This window comes from Pygocentrus nattereri, chromosome 30, assembly GCF_015220715.1.
Source record: "Pygocentrus nattereri isolate fPygNat1 chromosome 30, fPygNat1.pri, whole genome shotgun sequence".
Classification (NCBI taxonomy): domain Eukaryota; kingdom Metazoa; phylum Chordata; class Actinopteri; order Characiformes; family Serrasalmidae; genus Pygocentrus; species Pygocentrus nattereri.
This window is the reverse complement of record NC_051240.1, coordinates 4,292,804-4,311,993: the sequence shown is the minus strand read 5'-3', so window position 1 is coordinate 4,311,993 and position 19,190 is coordinate 4,292,804. Positions and strand designations below refer to the sequence as shown.

The 19,190-nt window shown below is 40.6% G+C and overlaps 1 protein-coding gene across 6 annotated transcripts in view; it reads right to left on the bottom strand.

The window, feature by feature from the left end:
• sept9b (septin 9b) overlaps positions 1-19,190 on the bottom strand; it is a 134,596-nt gene that overhangs the window by 28,897 nt on the left and 86,509 nt on the right. The window contains exon 1 of one of the 6 annotated variants that reach the window (XM_037536435.1): positions 18,280-18,409. The exons of the other annotated variants lie outside the window; for them this stretch is intronic. The gene's annotated coding sequence lies outside the window, so the exon portion shown is untranslated. Of the gene's footprint in view, positions 1-18,279; positions 18,410-19,190 lie in introns of those variants that run through there. 6 annotated transcript variants of the gene reach the window in all.

Below are 19,190 nucleotides of genomic sequence, written 5' to 3'. Positions count from 1 at the left end.
AGAGAGAGAGAGAGAGAGAGAGAGAGAGAGAAAGGAGAGAGAGAGAGAGAAAGGAGAGAGAGAGAGAGAAAGGAGAGAGAGAGAGAGAAAGGAGAGAGAGAGAGAGAGAGAGAGAGAGAGAGAGAGAGAGAGAGAGAGAGAGAGAGAGAGAGAGAGAGAGAGAGAGAGAGAGAGAGAGAGAGAGAGAGAGAGAGAGAGAGAGAGAGAGAGACTGATGACAGAAACTGAAGCTGCTGTTGTTTCGATGGAAAGGAAACCGTTTTGTTGCTTTTTGTGACCAAAATCAAAACTGCAGCTGAGCTCAGACTTCAGAGAGCCGTTGATGTTGATGCTGGAGGGAAAAGACGAGTTTCTCTGATCTGATCTGATCACTGCGGTAGGTGGCTGAACGATGTTTAATGCATTGAGTGGGAAACATTGCAATTTTAAACAACTCTGTCATAGAAGACGCTTCACACACCTCCCACAGTCATCTACACACTCTTCACACACAGAAAGCTTTTATATTTTTAGATTTTAATAAGCTTTTATAATTTTGTCACCTCAGCTTCCCTGTACAGGGCAAACATAACTACAAACCTCACACAGCCAAACAGCCAAAGCTCAACAGCCCTGCTCATAGTAAAACATCTGAAGCTCATTCAGCATCTGCTGCTGCACAGACTCACTAAATACAGCCTCATCTCAAAGTCATGTGAGTTCATAGAGCTCGATCGATTAAACAGAATCAAAGCGAAGACACTGCTCTCCAGAGTGAGTGAGCACACTACAGCTCCAACAAGCACAAGGAAGATGAACAGACAGGTCAAATAGAAAAACAGACCTGAAATATGCTATAAACATAAAGGGTTAGAGGTGGATGTCTGGTTCCTATCATCACCACTGTGAACGATTCTGACTTGGTACGTTTCTCTAGAACTGAGCATTTCACACCAAACCACTCTTAATGACTTTGTTTATATCTTTATCCATAAAGTTCCCCTTTAATTCCGGTTGGCTGAGCCATAATCAAAGTAGTAAAATCCTGGATATCAAAGGGGAATGCTACCAATTTCTGCACAATGAAGTGGTTGAAACATGGACAAAGTTCACTGATGTTACTTACTGATGAAAGCTTACGATGTTTTGAGAAGATTCCACTGTTTTACCATAAACCAATCAACACTCCATATAAAACTCAGAAGACACATGAAGGTTCTCTGGTGGTTTTGGATAGTAAATAAAATGCCTATTCGTGTTGTAGTCATGGCAACCCCTGCTTCCAATCACCACCACTGTAAAGAGTCTCTACAATCAACCTTGTCACCTCAAACCAGATTTTCTCTTTAAGCTTATTAATGCAAAATTATTTCGGAAATTATGTGTTTTTATCAACACTGATCAGCAGTCATATCTACAAGATATGACCTGCTCCTAGGGCCTGCTCTGTAGCAGCAGCAGGAAGTGTAATCTGCTAGGTTTACCGCACCCAAACAGGCAGCAGCAGCAAACTGCAGGAAGTTAGGACAAAAAAAAAAAGTGTAGAGTCAGCCTAAACACTGCAGAAACGACTCGAACACAGGAATCGGTAAGCCAGCAGCGATGAGCTGATGTCTGTCGGCTTCTGAGCCCACGCGCCTTCTAACCACACACCGTGTTCAGGTCAGGTTATAACTGCGATGTTAAATCATTAACACTCATTTATCCATCCCTTCGTTACTTTAACTTAATTACACTCTTAAAACGATGGTTCTTCAAGGATTCTTCAATAATTCTATATAGAACCATAAACACTTGAAATGGCTCTTCAGACTGATGGAGAATGTTGTTTTTAAAATGGTTTTGTATAGCACAAAAAAGGGTTCTGCTATTGTTATGACAAAGCTTGGAAAAACAATCTGGTGATACACAGAAACCTTCTCCAAATAGTCCTATATAGAACGACAGACGGCACATTCTCCATCAATCCGAAGAATCATTTCACATGTAAAGAACCCTTTCATCATGCCAATGGTTACCTGCGTGTTTATGGTTCCACATAGAATTATTGTCTTTACTTAAGAACCCTTGAAGAATCACCATTTACGAGTGTATGTGGAGCCTAAGCCCCAAAAACAACCTGTTTTGAATTAACTTTTTTTGTGAGGTCGTGAAAACCAACTCATTTGCATATACCCACTTCTTCAGCCTACATCAGTTGAACCCCACCCCAAAGTAAGGCACAATGCAGGCAGCCAATCACAACAAAAGCAATTTACATACATCAGTTCAAAAGGCACGATCCTGTTTAATTCTAGGGAGTAAACATTTGAAAACAGTCATGCAAAAATGAAAAATTGACTGTTTTGATACCAGAAACCACATAAATGTAAAAAGTGGACAAAAACTAAGGTGGGGAAGACTGTAGAATATGTAGGATTTAGTCACGTTTATATACATTTATACAAGTGTATATATACTAGGGGTGTAAAACTATACATCGTGACATTGTGCCATCAGAGTGAAAAGGTTAGACTACATGCATAATGAAGCATAGACATTCTACTGAATTAGGCTGTCTAATGTAACTGCATTAGTTCTCAACTACAAACAGGAAACCATCAGCTCATCCCACACACACACACACACACACACACACACACACACACACACACTAATTGTGCAGATATTACCCATTTTTGTTCCTTTAGAAATTACAGACCCATTAGTAAAAAGCCTCTATAGCATTATGTCCCAATATGCTTTTCTGATCGCGGATATCACCTACATTATATAATATATGACTACATTTCTTTACAGAATGAGCAGAATTAGGCCTGTTTGAGTGAATTTTGAGCAGCACAGTCTGAGAAACATTGAAAGAAAATCATTGTATTTGTAGGTTTATTATGATGATGATGATTAGTACTAGTTTTTTTTTGTACATGGCACTACCAACATTTTAAATCTCAGAAAGACTTATAATATCACACAATGTGTATTGTGAAAATATCAAAGTATCCTGATATTTTCTGCCATATCACCCACCTCTAACTACGAGCACATTTGTTTGCATGTCAAAATATCAAGATAATTTCTTTAAGTATCGTAACATACTTTTTAAAAAGTATCTTTCACCCCAGAACATGCCATGCCTGGACACGTTCTAGACTGGACAGCTGATGATGATTCTACACTGAGGTCCTACTGACTCCAGGACTGATATTTAAAGGCCCATATCTTATATTTTTCTTACATTTTCCCCATTAGGTCCATTTATTGCTGTTTTTGGCTCTGCTGTGATTGGCTGCCCCGTGCCTCACTGAAAAGCAGTCTGAAACAATCTTTACAACTTCAGCACAAATGAGCAGAGCTAGAAGTAGTGAGATGCAGCTTAGTTTCCATATATGGACTGGATGGACTGTGGAGCGAATGGTTCCTTTGGAAAAAGTTTAAAAGTGAGAAAAATTACTTTTCCCATGAACTGCACCCTTCAGTCCAATGCACTTTAATCCTTTTTCAGGACAAAAATGATGACTATATAACAGTTCGTTTGTAGACTATGTAATTAGTGAAGGCTATGGAGAGCTACACGCACATAAAGCATCATAAAGGCATATGTAAGTATAGCCCTGCCAATCAAACAGTGAAATCTGAAATATTTTCAGTCATGAAAACTCCAATCCTAATGCAGTATTCCACAGTTCTCGTTTTTCACGGCAGTGAAAGAAAACCCTTTCCCCTCCACCAAAAACCCCAACAATTCACATAGGGGAACACAGGGTTATGTGTTTGTCTCTGAAGCGTGTCCAGCCTCTTTAAGAAGCCACAGAGCAACAAAAAAAAAGTCAGGAAAATGCTGAAAACAAGGCCGCCCGAACGTGATTTATTCCGCATGTGCAACATGCAGCTTCAGCCCCTCTTCATGGTGAACCACAGGGCTCAGGGGAAGCTGGAGCAGCCTGAAGATGGTGCCGGTCCCATCAGACTGGACAATGGTTTGGGAAACGATGGGTTTGACCCACAGGCCAACCTCCGAGCCAAGGACATACTAATAGTCAAGTAACACTATACAGTTATCAAAATGTAATTAGGAGATGACAGTTATGAGTACAGTTTTAATTACAGCTGCTTCCACACTGACCTCAGTGAGCACTGCGTTCACCACTCATACTGACCCTCAAAAGAGGGCAGCGCTCTCTGTAGGGTTAGGCAGGGTCTTTGAGGGTTAGAAGGAAGAGTGAATTTTCGGTGATATAGCTATAGCTGAACCACTGAAGATTAAATCACTCTGAAAATACCACACACTTGCGCTCAGCCTGCTGTGGTTACGCACAGCATGTGTGTTCTACAGTATTTAATTTAATATAACAGTTCCAACAGCACAATCTGATTGGATGAACAATATTCTACCCACACTGTTACAGCACATATCCACTCAGAGCTTTGCCTCTGTGCATCCTAATCATTACAATGGAGTCTCCTGTTGAATCATGTGGTTTATGATGTTTTGCAATGCAGAGAAATTTGCCACGCGATCAAAAGGTTCAGCAGGTTTAAACTTTATGTAAATGTATGCACCCATCGCACTGCTTTTAGCCAACCAGGCGACGGCACACTGGTCTTTGTCATGAATAGCAAACAACTTTCTTAGAGAGTACACATTATGGCTCGCTGTATCTTCTTGACATTATTTACATACTAATGAAAGTATCTGTTCAGGACTTAGAGGGAGGATGTTTGATTGGATAAAGTTTACAAGGGTTGAGTAGAAATACAAAATTTACATCATCCGGAGATCGTAGGATGTTTGCTGAGGTGGCTTGATTGCTAGCTATTAAGATTGAGCAAGCTCCCATTCTGGTTTCTGTGGATGACAAGTACATTTTGATCAAATAAATAAATAAATAAATAAATAAATAACTTGTAAGCTTGTATGGGACAGAAAACGTACGAGATTGTTACCGAGTACAGTTCCTTCATTTCCATAAGACATGCCCACGAGCAGTGAGCAGAAAGATCCAGCATGGTTTAATGCGGAGAGAAAAGGTGTAAGTGGACACGTACCATCATTTGTGTTAACAGCACAATTTTGTCCACAATAACTATAATTGCACTGTGACGTTACACTGCAGCTAAGTTACCATGTTCCTACTTTGCTATATACACACATTCTTTAAGACAATATTAGAGCATTTGGTCAGATTCTAAAGAAGAGAGAGAGCACAACACTATCGAATTACAAACCTGTGTAGCTACAAAAAAAAAACAAAAAAAAAAAAACACTGGAATCAGCCAGAAACCAAAAGAACACAATTCAGCAAACAAGACAGACTGTGAAGCACTTTATAGATTGACTGCAACAAAATCACATTCCGCTTTATCTGGAAAACACTGAAAAAGCTGAGCTCGACCCAATATTCACACAGTTTTAAGGCTTTGTAATGAAGAACCGCTGACATTAAAGTGCATTTGATGCCATGTTAGGGCCTTCTTTGCTTAATTTTCTTCTTTGCGTAAAAAAGTAATAGAACACTGGAGGTTGAGTGTTTTAGTAAACATCACCACAGCTGCAATGATCTACTGCAATCACCTTCAGTTCAGATCTGCGACCAAATCACAGCCATGACGTTATTCAGCATAAGAAGCTCCTGGTCATGTCCTACTGCTTAATCGACACACATATTAGGACACCTCTACTATACTGAATACTGGCTTGTTGAGAAAAAAAAAAAAAACTAACTTGCATATTGGTTTAGATGGACTCCACTGTAGGGCTGCATGATTAGTTGTAATTTTATTGCCATATGAGTGTCCACAATAAACACATCACAAGAGAACAGGTCAAATTGCCTCATACACACCGGGCCAGAGAGACATCATATCATTGCTGGCCCAAACCATTAGAATCCTAATGAAAGCTTCTCTGCACTGAGACTGAACTCTGTTCTCCTACATGGAGGACAAATAACTTAACCATTAGGCTAAACAGCCAAATACAAAACACAGACAGCTCAAACACACCCCCATCCTGAACTACACACCTGTAAAACATTAGGATTGACCTCATACACAGTATTGTGTTTAAAGTGTGCGAGGCAGTATATTCTACTGTCAAAACAAACATTTATTAACTACTTTAAATAAATTGGAAAAAAAACTTGTGTGCCTATATAAATAAACAAGAAATATATAGAAACATTTTTTGTAGCTGCCCTCAAATGGACTGGTGACCTGTCCAGAATGTATCCTCTCTTCCACCCAGTGACTGCCAGGATAGGTTCCAGCTCCCCTGCGACCTAGAAGGAGAAGCGCTTAGAAGATGTGTGTGTGGGTGTGTGTGTGTGGGTGTGTGTTTGTTGCTTTTGCAGGATATTGCTTTTGTCATTCTGTATTCTGGTACTGGTTTAAAGGAGAGGTTTGCCGTCCAAAAATAAGGTCTTACGTCACATCCAATCAGAGCTGCACTGTTTAAATAATCATTTTTTGCTTCTCATACCATCATTGCAATATTCAACAGCTTTGAATGTGATTATCATACAGCCCTAGTCCATGCGAAGTCATTTTTCACATTCAGTGTGAAAGCAGCTTTATATTGCCCTGCAATTTGATCTGTGCAAATCTGAGACCTCACACTGTAATGAACGGGAGGCACAGGGGGTGGAATGCACCCACTGAGGGAGCATATTTGGGCTAATCCTCTAATTGTCATCATTACATGAAGCAAAATTCAAAAAGAGAAATACGCAGTTATCACAGGGGAAAAAACACACACAGGAGAACATGGTTTATACCTTTAAAGTCAAGAGTTCACAAAGAACAGATTGCCAAGGAAGTATATAAACATAAAGGCATGGAAAAAGTCCAAAACAAGAGGCAGGCGCAAATATGATTATTGAGAGGATCCACAGCAATAAAGGGCCAATCAGGATTAAAAGAGTGACAGTGGTACACGCATTATGAACCAACCAAATGTTTACTGAACAGTGTCTAAAAACTGGAAGGAATTCCAACAGCAGCTGCATGGTACACTTGAAAACCACACATTACCAAAGTTCCTCAATGTGTTAAGGTCATGTTCTGCAAATGCTCAGCCTGTCTGACTGCAGAAGATGCTCCCCCTCCCCCAAGTGCATGGAAAAAACATGCCATGGAAAAAACATAACCACAAAAACAGGACAACAATACAGTGAAGCTATGAGCTGCACATGACCTTTACACTTTCTGACATGCATCTAGCAAGCTGTTGTATCTTTTGATAAAGGGTCACTATAAAACAATCACACAGTGTGTAAGGCATGTATATTGGCATGTATATATATGTATAGGAAGTGGCCGAGTTCAAAAAGAAAAACACCCTTTATTTGCGCCTCTCAACATATTAGTTCTTTAATTAGCACGTTATTCCGCCTAACAAAACTGTGTTCCTCATGAAATTTAATAAATCTGTGCTGGCTGGAGGAGTCTGGAGCCTAGGGCTGGGAAATATGACAATATATAGACTTATCAAGATAATTTATGTCAACACAAGAAGCTTTTTGAACACACTGTATCGTCAGTACTTGTAGACACTGACCGACTACATGCTTCATTGTAAAGAGAGAAAAAAATAGTCCTGTTTAACTGGATTTAGTGCCCAATACTGAATAAAACTTCAGTTCCAACTAATGAGATGTCTGAAAAAAAAAAAAAAAAAAATCTATGCTGTGACAAATTGTGTATTATCAAAATTTCTTGAAGTATTGTGATTTTACATTTTGGCCATACCTACTGGAACGACACTTTGCTCTTCAAATCAGCTCACAAGAAATCAAACAATTAAAAAAACTTCTATTCTGTGTATTTGCATTTATTTTCAGAGCATATATGGTGAATTTTTACATGCGAAACACAAACCTACAGCTGAGATACACAGTTAAAAGTGTGCTTTGGATATTGGCACAGTTTTGTTGTAATGGTTTAACCATTTATTGTCCGTCTGCTCCTGAGTGAGTCTCAATCTGCTACACTGCTGCTAATTCATGCTCAAATAGGAAAAGAGTGTGCGATGGATAAATCTCAGAGGGAGAAACAAAGAGGAGAGAAGGAATGCGACCATTCCACTTCATCTGTCACCCCCTTCCACTATAAGCCCCCCACAGAATGTGACCTTTGCCACTACACGCTACTAAAGCAGATGGTGAGGGTGGGCTCCTTCTGGGATGAGAGACAGAGACAGAGTGCTGAACTATATGACTTAACCCTGTCTTACCTACAGTTCAGCAGCTTTGCCTGCTTTAGCTGATAAAAATCTGCTCCCAGAGTTGCTGGTGAGCGTCTATGTCAACACTGGTCAGGGAAACAGATCAGCATGTGGAGGTGGAGCTTTGAGAGCTACTATGATTTCTACCACTGTATCAGTGAAGCTTCACGATGCCGTTATTGTTGGATGCCCTGCAATGTTTTCTGAGGCAATTCTATAGAAACACGACTGTAGAAACACTTATTATTCATCTGTTTCATCAGAGTAAAAGCCTTTATACACTCAAAACTATGTGATTTATTCAGATGGTTCAGACAATAAATTAATTTGAACATGTTTATGACTGACAGTATCTTAAACAACAAACATGATTTTTCAGACAGCAAAAAAACAACATTCTCTTTTTTGCCCACTGTTCAATGTTGGTGAACTTTTGCAGGCGACAAAAATGCACTGACCAAATCACGGTCACCTCTGCTGTTGACATAATGATATCAGAGATGATGGAGCAGCTGTTCCAGCAAATAAAACAAACATCTCTAGGACACTCTAAACACTCTAAAAGCAGCTCAAATAAGATATAAACATTGATTTAGACGTGGGGAAATGAATGAAGCGATTAAGCTATTTACACTAATTCGCTTTTTCAAAATGCACTGCAGCCCAGCATCACCGACTGTCTGCTGTGCCGGCAGCAAAGAATCAGGTCTTATTTGAACTTAAAGACATTTAGCCTGTTTGTTTTTTGCTTTGGTTAATGTGGAGCTGCATCCAAAAACGAGCTCACACTCAGCCAAGATCCCAACCCCTGAAGTCTCCGCTCCTGCATGAGGTAGAGAAACTCTCAGCTCTCCTATCGCTTTTCATCTCACACAACGTCAGTTTGCCTGCTGCATGAGGAGGGGTGAGACAGCTTCAATGACAAAGACCACTGCGGTGTGAAGTGTACTCCTATTTGTATGCTTGCTTGGTCTTCATGACAGAAGTAGCCATTTCACCTCAGCAATTAAAGAGTTAAAGGAGACCTCATCACAAGATGGTTACAGTATTGTCATGCACAAAATAAACAATAAAATAAAATACCAGCATCACAGAAGACCTGGCTACAGCTGGCACCAGTTTATGCCTGCACAGCAGAGCACAGTATTACTCAAAGTCTCTAGGGCTAATATACGGCATTACAACCATCTGTCTGCTATTCAGCCTGCTCAGTATATCAATATCATCAATATCATTGATTGACACTTAATATGCTTATGAGACACACTGTGTACTGTCCGCTGTGATCGTCCTGAGCAGTGACAGGTTCAGATGAGTTTGAATACATTTTAACTATTGAGTTCATGCAGTCCAACAAGTGTATTAATTGGGTCATAATAACAATCAAGCCGATCTGTATCCACATCACATTGATTAAAACATTTTAACACGTTGCAAAGCATCTCACAATCACCAGTCTGTACCACTATAACCACAATATCAGTTTTTTATCCAGTGCGACTCTAGCAGGCACAGCTGATGCGTTGTACAAAGGATTTCATAAAGAGTGGACCACATGACCAGAGAAAATGCTAAACCATGGTTTTCATTAATCAATTTCAGTCCCAGAGGGCCACAGCAGCGCAGGTTTTGTGTTCTTAAATGATGAAGCAGGGCAAAATCACCAAAGTGTGCAGTGCTGTGGCCCTCCTCCAGGACAAATGAAAAATATGCTTAAGAAGCTGACAGCAACATGCATCCTACAATTCATCACTTAAAATCCTGGCCTTCGGATCATGCAAACCAGATCACTTTCACAGCAGAGTTAACTGTTCATTGTAATGTATTGTACTGCACCTGTGTTGTGTTTAACTTCCTTCTCTCTATGTATCAACCTGGACTTTTGTGTCTAATAGTATTTGAGCTCGGGACTAGCCTTCTCCCTAACCTACTGGTAACTCGCCTTGTCCCTAACCTACTGGTAACTCGCCTTGTCCCTAACCTATTGGTAACTCGCCTTGTCCCTAACCTATTGGTAACTCGCCTTGTCCCTAACCCATTAGGTAACTCGCCTTGTCCCTAACCCATTAGGTAACTCGCCTTGTCCCTAACCTATTGGTAACTCGCCTTGTCCCTAACCTATTGGTAACTCGCCTTGTCCCTAACCCATTAGGTAACTCGCCTTGTCCCTAACCCATTAGGTAACTCGCCTTGTCCCTAACCTATTGGTAACTCGCCTTGTCCCTAACCTATTGGTAACTCGCCTTGTCCCTAACCTATTGGTAACTCGCCTTGTCCCTAACCCATTAGTAACTCGCCTTGTCCCTAACCCATTAGTAACTCGCCTTGTCCCTAACCCATTAGGTAACTCGCCTTGTCCCTAACCTATTGGTAACTCGCCTTGTCCCTAACCCATTAGGTAACTCGCCTTGTCCCTAACCCATTAGGTAACTCGCCTTGTCCCTAACCTATTGGTAACTCGCCTTGTCCCTAACCCATTAGGTAACTCGCCTTGTCCCTAACCTATTGGTAACTCGCCTTGTCCCTAACCTATTGGTAACTCGCCTTGTCCCTAACCTATTGGTAACTCGCCTTGTCCCTAACCTATTGGTAACTCGCCTTGTCCCTAACCCATTAGGTAACTCGCCTTGTCCCTAACCTATTGGTAACTCGCCTTGTCCCTAACCCATTAGTAACTCGCCTTGTCCCTAACCCATTAGGTAACTCGCCTTCTCCCTAACCCATTAGGTAACTAGCCTTCTCCCTAACCCATTAGGTAACTAGCCTTCTCCCTAACCTATTGGTAACTAGCTTTAAAGTGCTTTCTCTAGACTTGACTCGAACCCGAATCTCTTCTGTGCCTACGCTACACAATTATTAGTCCACTTTTAACTTTTTTACTGTTTACTCTCTTTACAATTTCAAAGTCAGCTGCCAGTTTGCACTTCTCCACTTTTGACTTTGACTGGCATTTCGCAACCACATATTCACAGGTTTGTGCTTTTGCTACACTTCTTGTGTGCATAAAAGCACAAACAGGTTTAGTCCAGTTGAGCTCTGTTCATATTCTATATATTGGTAAAGAATGTTGGAGATGGAGCTGCTGGGTAGAAGGAGAAGAGGTAGACCTCAGAGAAGGTTTATGGATGTAGTGAAGGTGGACATGGAGATGGTTGGTGTGAAAGTAGAGGAGGCAATGGATAGGGCAAGATGTAGGCAGATGATCCGCTGTGGCGACCCCTAAAGGGAGCAGCCGAAAGAAAAAGAAGAGCTCTGTTCATATCCCATGATAATAGAGCAATATGACAGGCGAGAAATTCTGTAACCTGGCACTAATTCTGTAAAAGAATGAAGTGTTAAGTTGTTAAGGTGTTAAGTGAGCGCTGCTCTCGGTTTTCGAAACCTGTTAGGGGTTGTGGTGCATGCCCAGCTTTAAACTACTAACGAACACAAAGCTTTCCATTCATTGTCCTGCTGTGGTATTTGGCTCAATTAACCCACTTAAGATACTGATTTCCGTCACAAGAAAACAGAAAAATCTCCATTTGTCGTCATGCAGAGATATCGGATCCATTAGCTGTTTATTAATAGCCTCCTCAACACATAGGCCTGCTAGTCAATTAAGCTCTTTCCAGCAGCCACAGTCATGCCTGATTATGTCTCAGACTTTGAAGAAGTCTAATCAAAACAGAGCAAAAAGAGTTTACAGATGTCTGGAAATAAATCCAACTCTATTGTATCTCAGTGGTCTCTCAGTAAAGAACATTTTCAGTGCCAAGATCAGCAACGACTGCCTCAATTTCCACTTAAAATCCACTCTTTGCTCCACTGTAGGAGTGGATGCACACGGACACAAACACAAGCGGAAGAATATTTTGCACAACATGCTGCAAAGCAGAAAATACATTAAATTTGCCAATCTTTGCAAAGTTTATGTAATTAATTACTTCTAAGTTTTCCCTATTCTTTGTAAATGACTCAGTATAACTGTTAAAGAGGCAGTGTGTAAGAGCGTTTAGAACGATCTCTTAGCATACATGGAATATAGTAAACAAAGCCCTGTCTTCACTGGTATACATTCACCTGTAACTACTATGAATCGTTCTATCTTCATTAGCTTCCAAGAGGTTACCATGTTGCTCTCCCATATTTCTACAGAAGCTCAGAATGGACAAACCAAACGCCGGCTCTAGAGGGCACCTTTCACGTTCTTGAAGGGCCAGCTTGAATTTGGTGGTACTGTAGCTCCAATTGGAAGATGTGAAAAGAAGAATCATCAGTGGTCGCTGCCAGGGCTGACTGACGCTTATGTGTTGTGAGAAGTTTATTAACCCAAATTTTGACAAATGGAGAATCAAATGTATTATTTATCACAAGAAAAAGTGAGGGAGGGTGAATCCTCACAACAAGAGAAAACATGAAGCAAAAACGATCAGGACAAACGCTGGCAGAAAACCTGATGGCCACCGTAGGTTTTACTATATGCTTGGAAAGGAAGGTGTGAGGAAGGGGATTCAGTTGGCTGCAATCTGCAACCTCACTACTAGATGCCACCAACATGGAACACATTACAATAAATTCTAGAACATTCAAAGGTGAATGCAGGCTAATAGGCACCTGTTAGCTGTCTAATTTGCTTAAGATTATCTAAAAGGTTCGCCTTCCTAGTAAGAGTGTAATGATTTGAATACAGTATTTAAAAAAAGAAGAAAATTAAGAAGTGTAGAGAAATCACAGTAAGCTGTCGACACACCTCTCTTTCACTTATTGTTTTATGTGGAACCCACTGTCTATGACCAAAGCTAGGAATCTGCCCATCAGAGTAAAGCAGGTGAGGAGGGGCTGAGCTTAAGCCATGGACACACCAAGGCAGAAATGACCGGGCTTCTTTTCTGAAGAACTTATAAACTGTAGATGTAGTTTGGGGGTATATTTTCTTAGAGGGTAGCGCAGCACTAAAAACACTGAAAAATTTATTTTTGAGCCAAAACAATCTGTGTAGAATAGACGAATCAATCATTACTCCCCTACATAACATACATATACATAACTAACACAAACACTTCTATTAGATAATACATTTCAATAAAACCTTTTTGAGCAAATTATTCATTTACAAAAACAAGTCAGTTCTAACAGCAATTGTCTAGAACATTTCAGCTTCCAGGACCATGAAGTCCCAACAATGTACTCCTCTACCATACTCCAACTAGTGCAAGCTTTTTTTGTGGTATCTCTGACTCAGATTCATAACTGTAACCGTTAAAGAAGAAGCAGAACAGCTCTCAGATCAAAGTGACTATCAATCAGCAGCAGGAAACTGTACAAACTGACAGAATGCTGCTGTGCTGTGCAGACAGGCTCCCTGTAGGTGTTTAGAAGAATGCACTAAACATGACGGCAGTGTTTATGTTAAAACACACCTGAGTGCAGGTAAGACAGACCAGCTGAGGGGCACTCACCTGAACCGGTCCATTCTAAAATCTCTCCTCACTGTGCAGGAAAGAAGCGCGCCCAAACAGCTGACTGACAACAGATTTAGTCAAAAGCTGTTAACAAGACTGTTAAACACCATCAACAATTATTTATCCAACAAATGACAATTATTCCTTTGGAAGCTATTGGTCTTCTCCGCTAAATATACTTCTGGCTACACATCAAGTTATTCCATCTAAAGGAACAGGTCAGCTGATCTTACTTCTAATCATCATGAACGACTTTATGACGTTTTGAATAGGATGTCATTATGTTTGCCCCTTTACTTCATTCCTAAACTGTCCAAAAAATAAAAAATGTACTTAAAAATCTCAAGTAACAATATTTCATAGTTTAGCAGTCCTGCATGCAAGCCAAACTGGAGGCCAGAGCGCCAATTCATCACAGAAACAGTGCAGAATGTGGCCGATCTAAAATATCTATGAACTGCTCCAACCAACTCTTCCGTATGTTTTGCTCAAAAGAGTTCATGATATGAGGAAATGGTGGTTTCAACAGGTAATATATGACCCAGATAAATTCAACTGCAGATTCAGGGCATTCATTGACGGTTCAGTTTCTTAAAGGAAAACATGCTAATATTAAGTGTTGGTGCACAAAGCTATTAAAGAACTTCCTGCAGATTTTAACACCACTGCAATCCACCTTGATGGCGAGGCAGATCTCTCTCCCCAGTGCCTGGCAAGTTTCATTACCCATCAACCAGAGCTTACAGAGGGCTATATAACAGCTTATTAGCTACTGAAACAGGAATAGCTTTTTCAGCTTGGTGACTAACATTTAGCTAGAATAGTAAAAATATATCATCTTGCATCATCTGACTAGATAGCACAGCTGGATAAACAAAAATGCTGTTCCAACTAATCATGTTATTCAAATATCTGCAGGAGTTATTGAATGGATATCCCATTAACTGTGGCAATGGAGGGCCACAATCCCAATTTATAAAACTGACAGTTCCGGTCCTAAAATCTGATTGGCTGAGCCGCATTCGAAGCTGCTGTAAAATCCACAATATACCACAGCTATGACCACCTCACAGCAAATGAACTGTATTACTGCGCCACGACATGAAAAACCCTTGCTGCTGTTAGTGGATTAATCTCTGACTCTAACGCTGACCGTGTATACTGATGGCGTAGGAACCCATTTCTGTTTAAACTGAGGGGCTGAAAACTTATTTTCTTTACTAGAACTAGGCTGGTCAGCAACCCAACAGGTTAAAAGACAGCAAACATGCTAAACAACTCCTACATTAACATCACAGCCTTTTACTGCTAACGATATGATTCACGTGAAAACGGCAGTATAAAAGTCTAAAGAATGTCACTTGAATGACTTACACACTTCAAATTTCTGGCTGAAACGCAGACGTATCATCAAACCCAGTCTGAATCCCAAATGGCTCCTTATTCCCTAGCTAAATAATGTGCTGTGTAACATTAAGTTTAGAAATTCTAGCTTCTGCTGTCAAATACTGCACTGCTCGTCGAGTATGTACGTGGGTGAATCCCAAATGACCATTTTTAGTGATATTTTGCATTGTTGGGGTGCGGGAGCCAGTATTTAAAGTTCTATGTGGTGCACTATGTAGGGAGAAGGGAGCCGTTTGAGATGCATCCACAGCATGAAAAAAGTGGCGGTCAGAATGGCAAAAGACTCACGGTGATAATTTGGTGACCAAAAATTACTTATAAACTGAAAGTATCTGTGCTAAACAGTGTGATATTGCATATTTTTACTGTTATACAAAAAATATTTTTTAAAAAAAGTCATGAAATGTCTGCAGTTTACAGGGAATGGCAACCTAACACACTCATTCAGTGGTCAATGGTTGCACAGCAATGATACCATACTCTAGAGGAGTACTTGTTCATGTTGATTATTATTAATAACTTCGATAATTATCTAAAACATTGTGTATTTTATTATATTTTATGTGGGCCACTGTTTTATGAAAGCAATAAGCCACTCAAGGCAGTGTGTTACTGTGATTTTATCACAGAGAAGGGAGTTTTAGGTACTCTGCTTCATGTCATGGCAAAGAACATGATAAAATCACAGCAACCCACAGCCTCATGTGGCTTATTGCCTTATTAATATATAGCTGTTGCTGGTGGGTTCCTCTTTAGTTGATTGCACTGGTGTTGAGAGGCTAAAATATCGGCAGCATGGATTTTTTTAGCACACAGAATATATTTTAAAACATTTTATTATTTTAAAAAGGCTGATGTAGATCTGTCATTTGTGTGCTGGATGAGTAACGGAGGCTGCCTCTTCACACACACAACCTAAAAGTACAGCTAACTTGTACAACACTGGATGCTGAGGACTAGTCATCTTACGAGAGGCATTTTCTCACCTGTGATCGACGTGCCAATATGTTATTTGTCAAAGAAACACATCTTCACAGTTTCTGGAGCTGGGTGACATTAGCTAGAGTGGTCAGCCTAGTCAGCGACAGAGCTGAGCTACAACCACATTCTCAGTCACATCCTTTAGACCCTTCAGTTTCAAAGTGGCACAGTGTCATAGACACACGTACTCACGAATAAAGAAAGAAATAAAAATAATTTTAAAAAAAAGATCCTGTTAAAATTTTAAAGTGCCATTTCATTGAGTTTTTGGTCTGTATGTTTGGACCATATAGCATCTATTAGATTCAGACTGCCAGCCCAAATCTGACTGTCATATATAGATTGTTTTGATACTCCGGACATCAAAAACATGTGAGATCTGACTTGTTGCTAATCAGATCCAAACCTCATTTGACTTCAAATTCTATTCCAATCAGATTTTTACAGATCCATCAGTCTGGATGCTCAAGTAGGATTTCAAAGTCTTTCGCAAAGAAACAAAAAACTATATCAAATCCAAAGAGACGGAAGTGCTGGAATTCAAGAAGAGCGCCAAACATTCATGTTGATGCCAGAGAATTCTGAAGAGCTTGGAGGGCCAGTTGATGAACCTCCGTCTGTCCATCATCAGTGTTTAAAATCTGCGTTACCAGCATAGCTATGTTGTTACTGACGCTTACATCATTACCACAGCAACCCATACAGATACACTGGTGGTCGCAAATAAGAGACTGCAGACGCATCGGATTTGATTCTTAAATCAGATCTTTTAATCTCAAATTCGATGTGCCTGCAGTCTGAGCACAGTCAAAAGCAACGTAACAGTAACTACAGTAATTATTAAGAAGTTGTGACTAGGCCCCCTTGTGGCCACGGGGCCCTAAGCAGCCACTTATGTCGTTTATTAGGTAGAACTGGCTCTGTCTCTGGATGTTTCTGAATATCAGAGAGGAGTATTAGATTATCGTTATCAGGTCTGTCGGAGCCCTGCTGTGGATTCAGAGAGGACTGACCAGGAACAGGACAGGACGAAAAGGAGACAATCGTTCACACTGTAGACAAGGTGAGTGTAATTCTGCTTTTATATGCAAATCATGGAGGTGAAGCATTACTGACTTACTGAAGTTTTTAAACAGCAGCAGCAAGGAAACTGAGGTGAAATGCAACCGTGGTGCTTTTAGCATTACTGCAAAATGTATTTAGTTGATTAGCAAAGCAAATAAGAAAAACAGGCTTGCAGAACAGTCATACAGCTGAAAGTTGCATTCACTCCCTCATCCACTGGACCTAAAAAGTCTGTACTTAAACTCTCCAAATAAAACTGAGCTGGAGCTACAGAGGCTTTCTGACCAAACAATGATTCACACAGAGTGGCCAATCAAATTTAACAGCACTGAAAAGAGACTTAAACAGAACACACAGCAATGAGAATAAACAGGCGAGGAACTTCCCCCGTGCTTCTGCAGAGTGGTGACAGAGAAAGTCCAGACAAAAGAAAGAAAAGAGAGGGAACGAAAGAGAAAGACAAAAGGGGGTTGGGGAGGGTCAGAGAACCCCTCAGTGGAGCTCATCATCTGTTTCAGTGCACACACAAATAAGAGAGAGTGGGGGGGTGTGGGAGAGCATGAGAGCATGCACAACTGTGAGAGAAAGAGAGCAAGAAAAAAAGAAGAGAATGTGAAAAACTGCATCAGGGAGTGAGAGAAAGAATGACTGTCACAGAGAGAAAGGAGAGGCAGAGTATAAAAGAGAGAAAGTGTGAGGGTATATGAGAGAGAGCGAGCAAGCAGAGCTAAAGAAAATGATAAAGAAAAGGAGAGGGTGGAGGAGAGAAATAGAGAGAGGACAGGAAAAGGGTAGTAGATAAAGTGTGCATGAGAGAGAGAGAGAGAGAGAGAGAGAGAGAGAGAGAGAGAGAGAGAGAGAGAGAGAGAGAGAGAGAGAGAGAGAGAGAGAGAGAGAGAGAGAGAGAGAGAGAGAGAGAGAGAGACTGTTTTGGGGAGTGAAACATAATGCTCAACCAACTCCTGCAATAACTGCCCACCCACCCCACCCACACACACACACACACACACACACACACACACACACACACACACACACAGCCTCACTCACTCACTCACTCTCTCTCTCTTTCTTCCCCAGGTTTAATCTGTAAGGAGAACATGTCGCATGCAGAACAAGAAACAACAAAATCCTGAACTGAGTTTAACAGAGAAAAACATGGAGAACAGATAAATGACTCACCCTTCCTCAGCACGCTTGCTCTCTCTCTCTCTCACACTCTCACTCACACTCTCACTCTCACACACACACACACACAGTCTCTCTCAGTCAGTTTGCAACACCAGCTGGGCTCAGATACTCCTTCAAGACCACGCCCACTTCCAGGTCAGATGACAAAGGCTAGCCAATCATAGCCCACCCCCCATTCAAGGAGGCACTCAATGGAGTTCAGCAGTAGTGTGCGTATGGTGGAGCTGTGTGTGTGTGTGTGTGTGTGTGTGTGTGTGTGTGTGTGTGTGTGCGCTAGCTAAATCTTATTTAAACATAGTTATATTTGCCTTTTAGTGTTGTGTTTTTTTTATTCCAACACATCAAAAGACAACCTGCTGCTCTGGTGGCCCCGAGAACTGATCAGTGTCCTGAATCTGAAATTTTAAATTTGGGCTGTATGCTCCCTGAACACAAAACTGCATAATTCACTTATTACAATTCATTACAAATATATCCAATCAGTTATACTTTGTGGCTAAAAAGAGAGTTTTTAAGCGCTAATGAAATTTATAATAACAACAAAAAGGGGTGTTTTCCCACCCAAAACCCTGAACGTTAGACTCTTAAAAACGATGGTTCTTCAAGGGTTCTTTAGCTCCATTTCCTGCATGGTGAAATGGTTCTTCAGGCTGATGTAGAAAGTGTTGTTTTTGAAAATGGTTCTACACAGCACTAAAAAAGGTGTCAAGCCTTAAACCCTTATTGATGCTTTACAGAACCCTTTTCAAACAGGAAAGAAAAAAAACACTCCATTATGTAGTGTGTAATGAACATATGGTTGTAATTCCTGGTAACGTACCAGCTTTTGTCCACATGTGAGCCTCCTGGTAATGTCCCTGTGTATTATTTTGTGTCTTGTACAGGTATGTTGTTGTATCAAC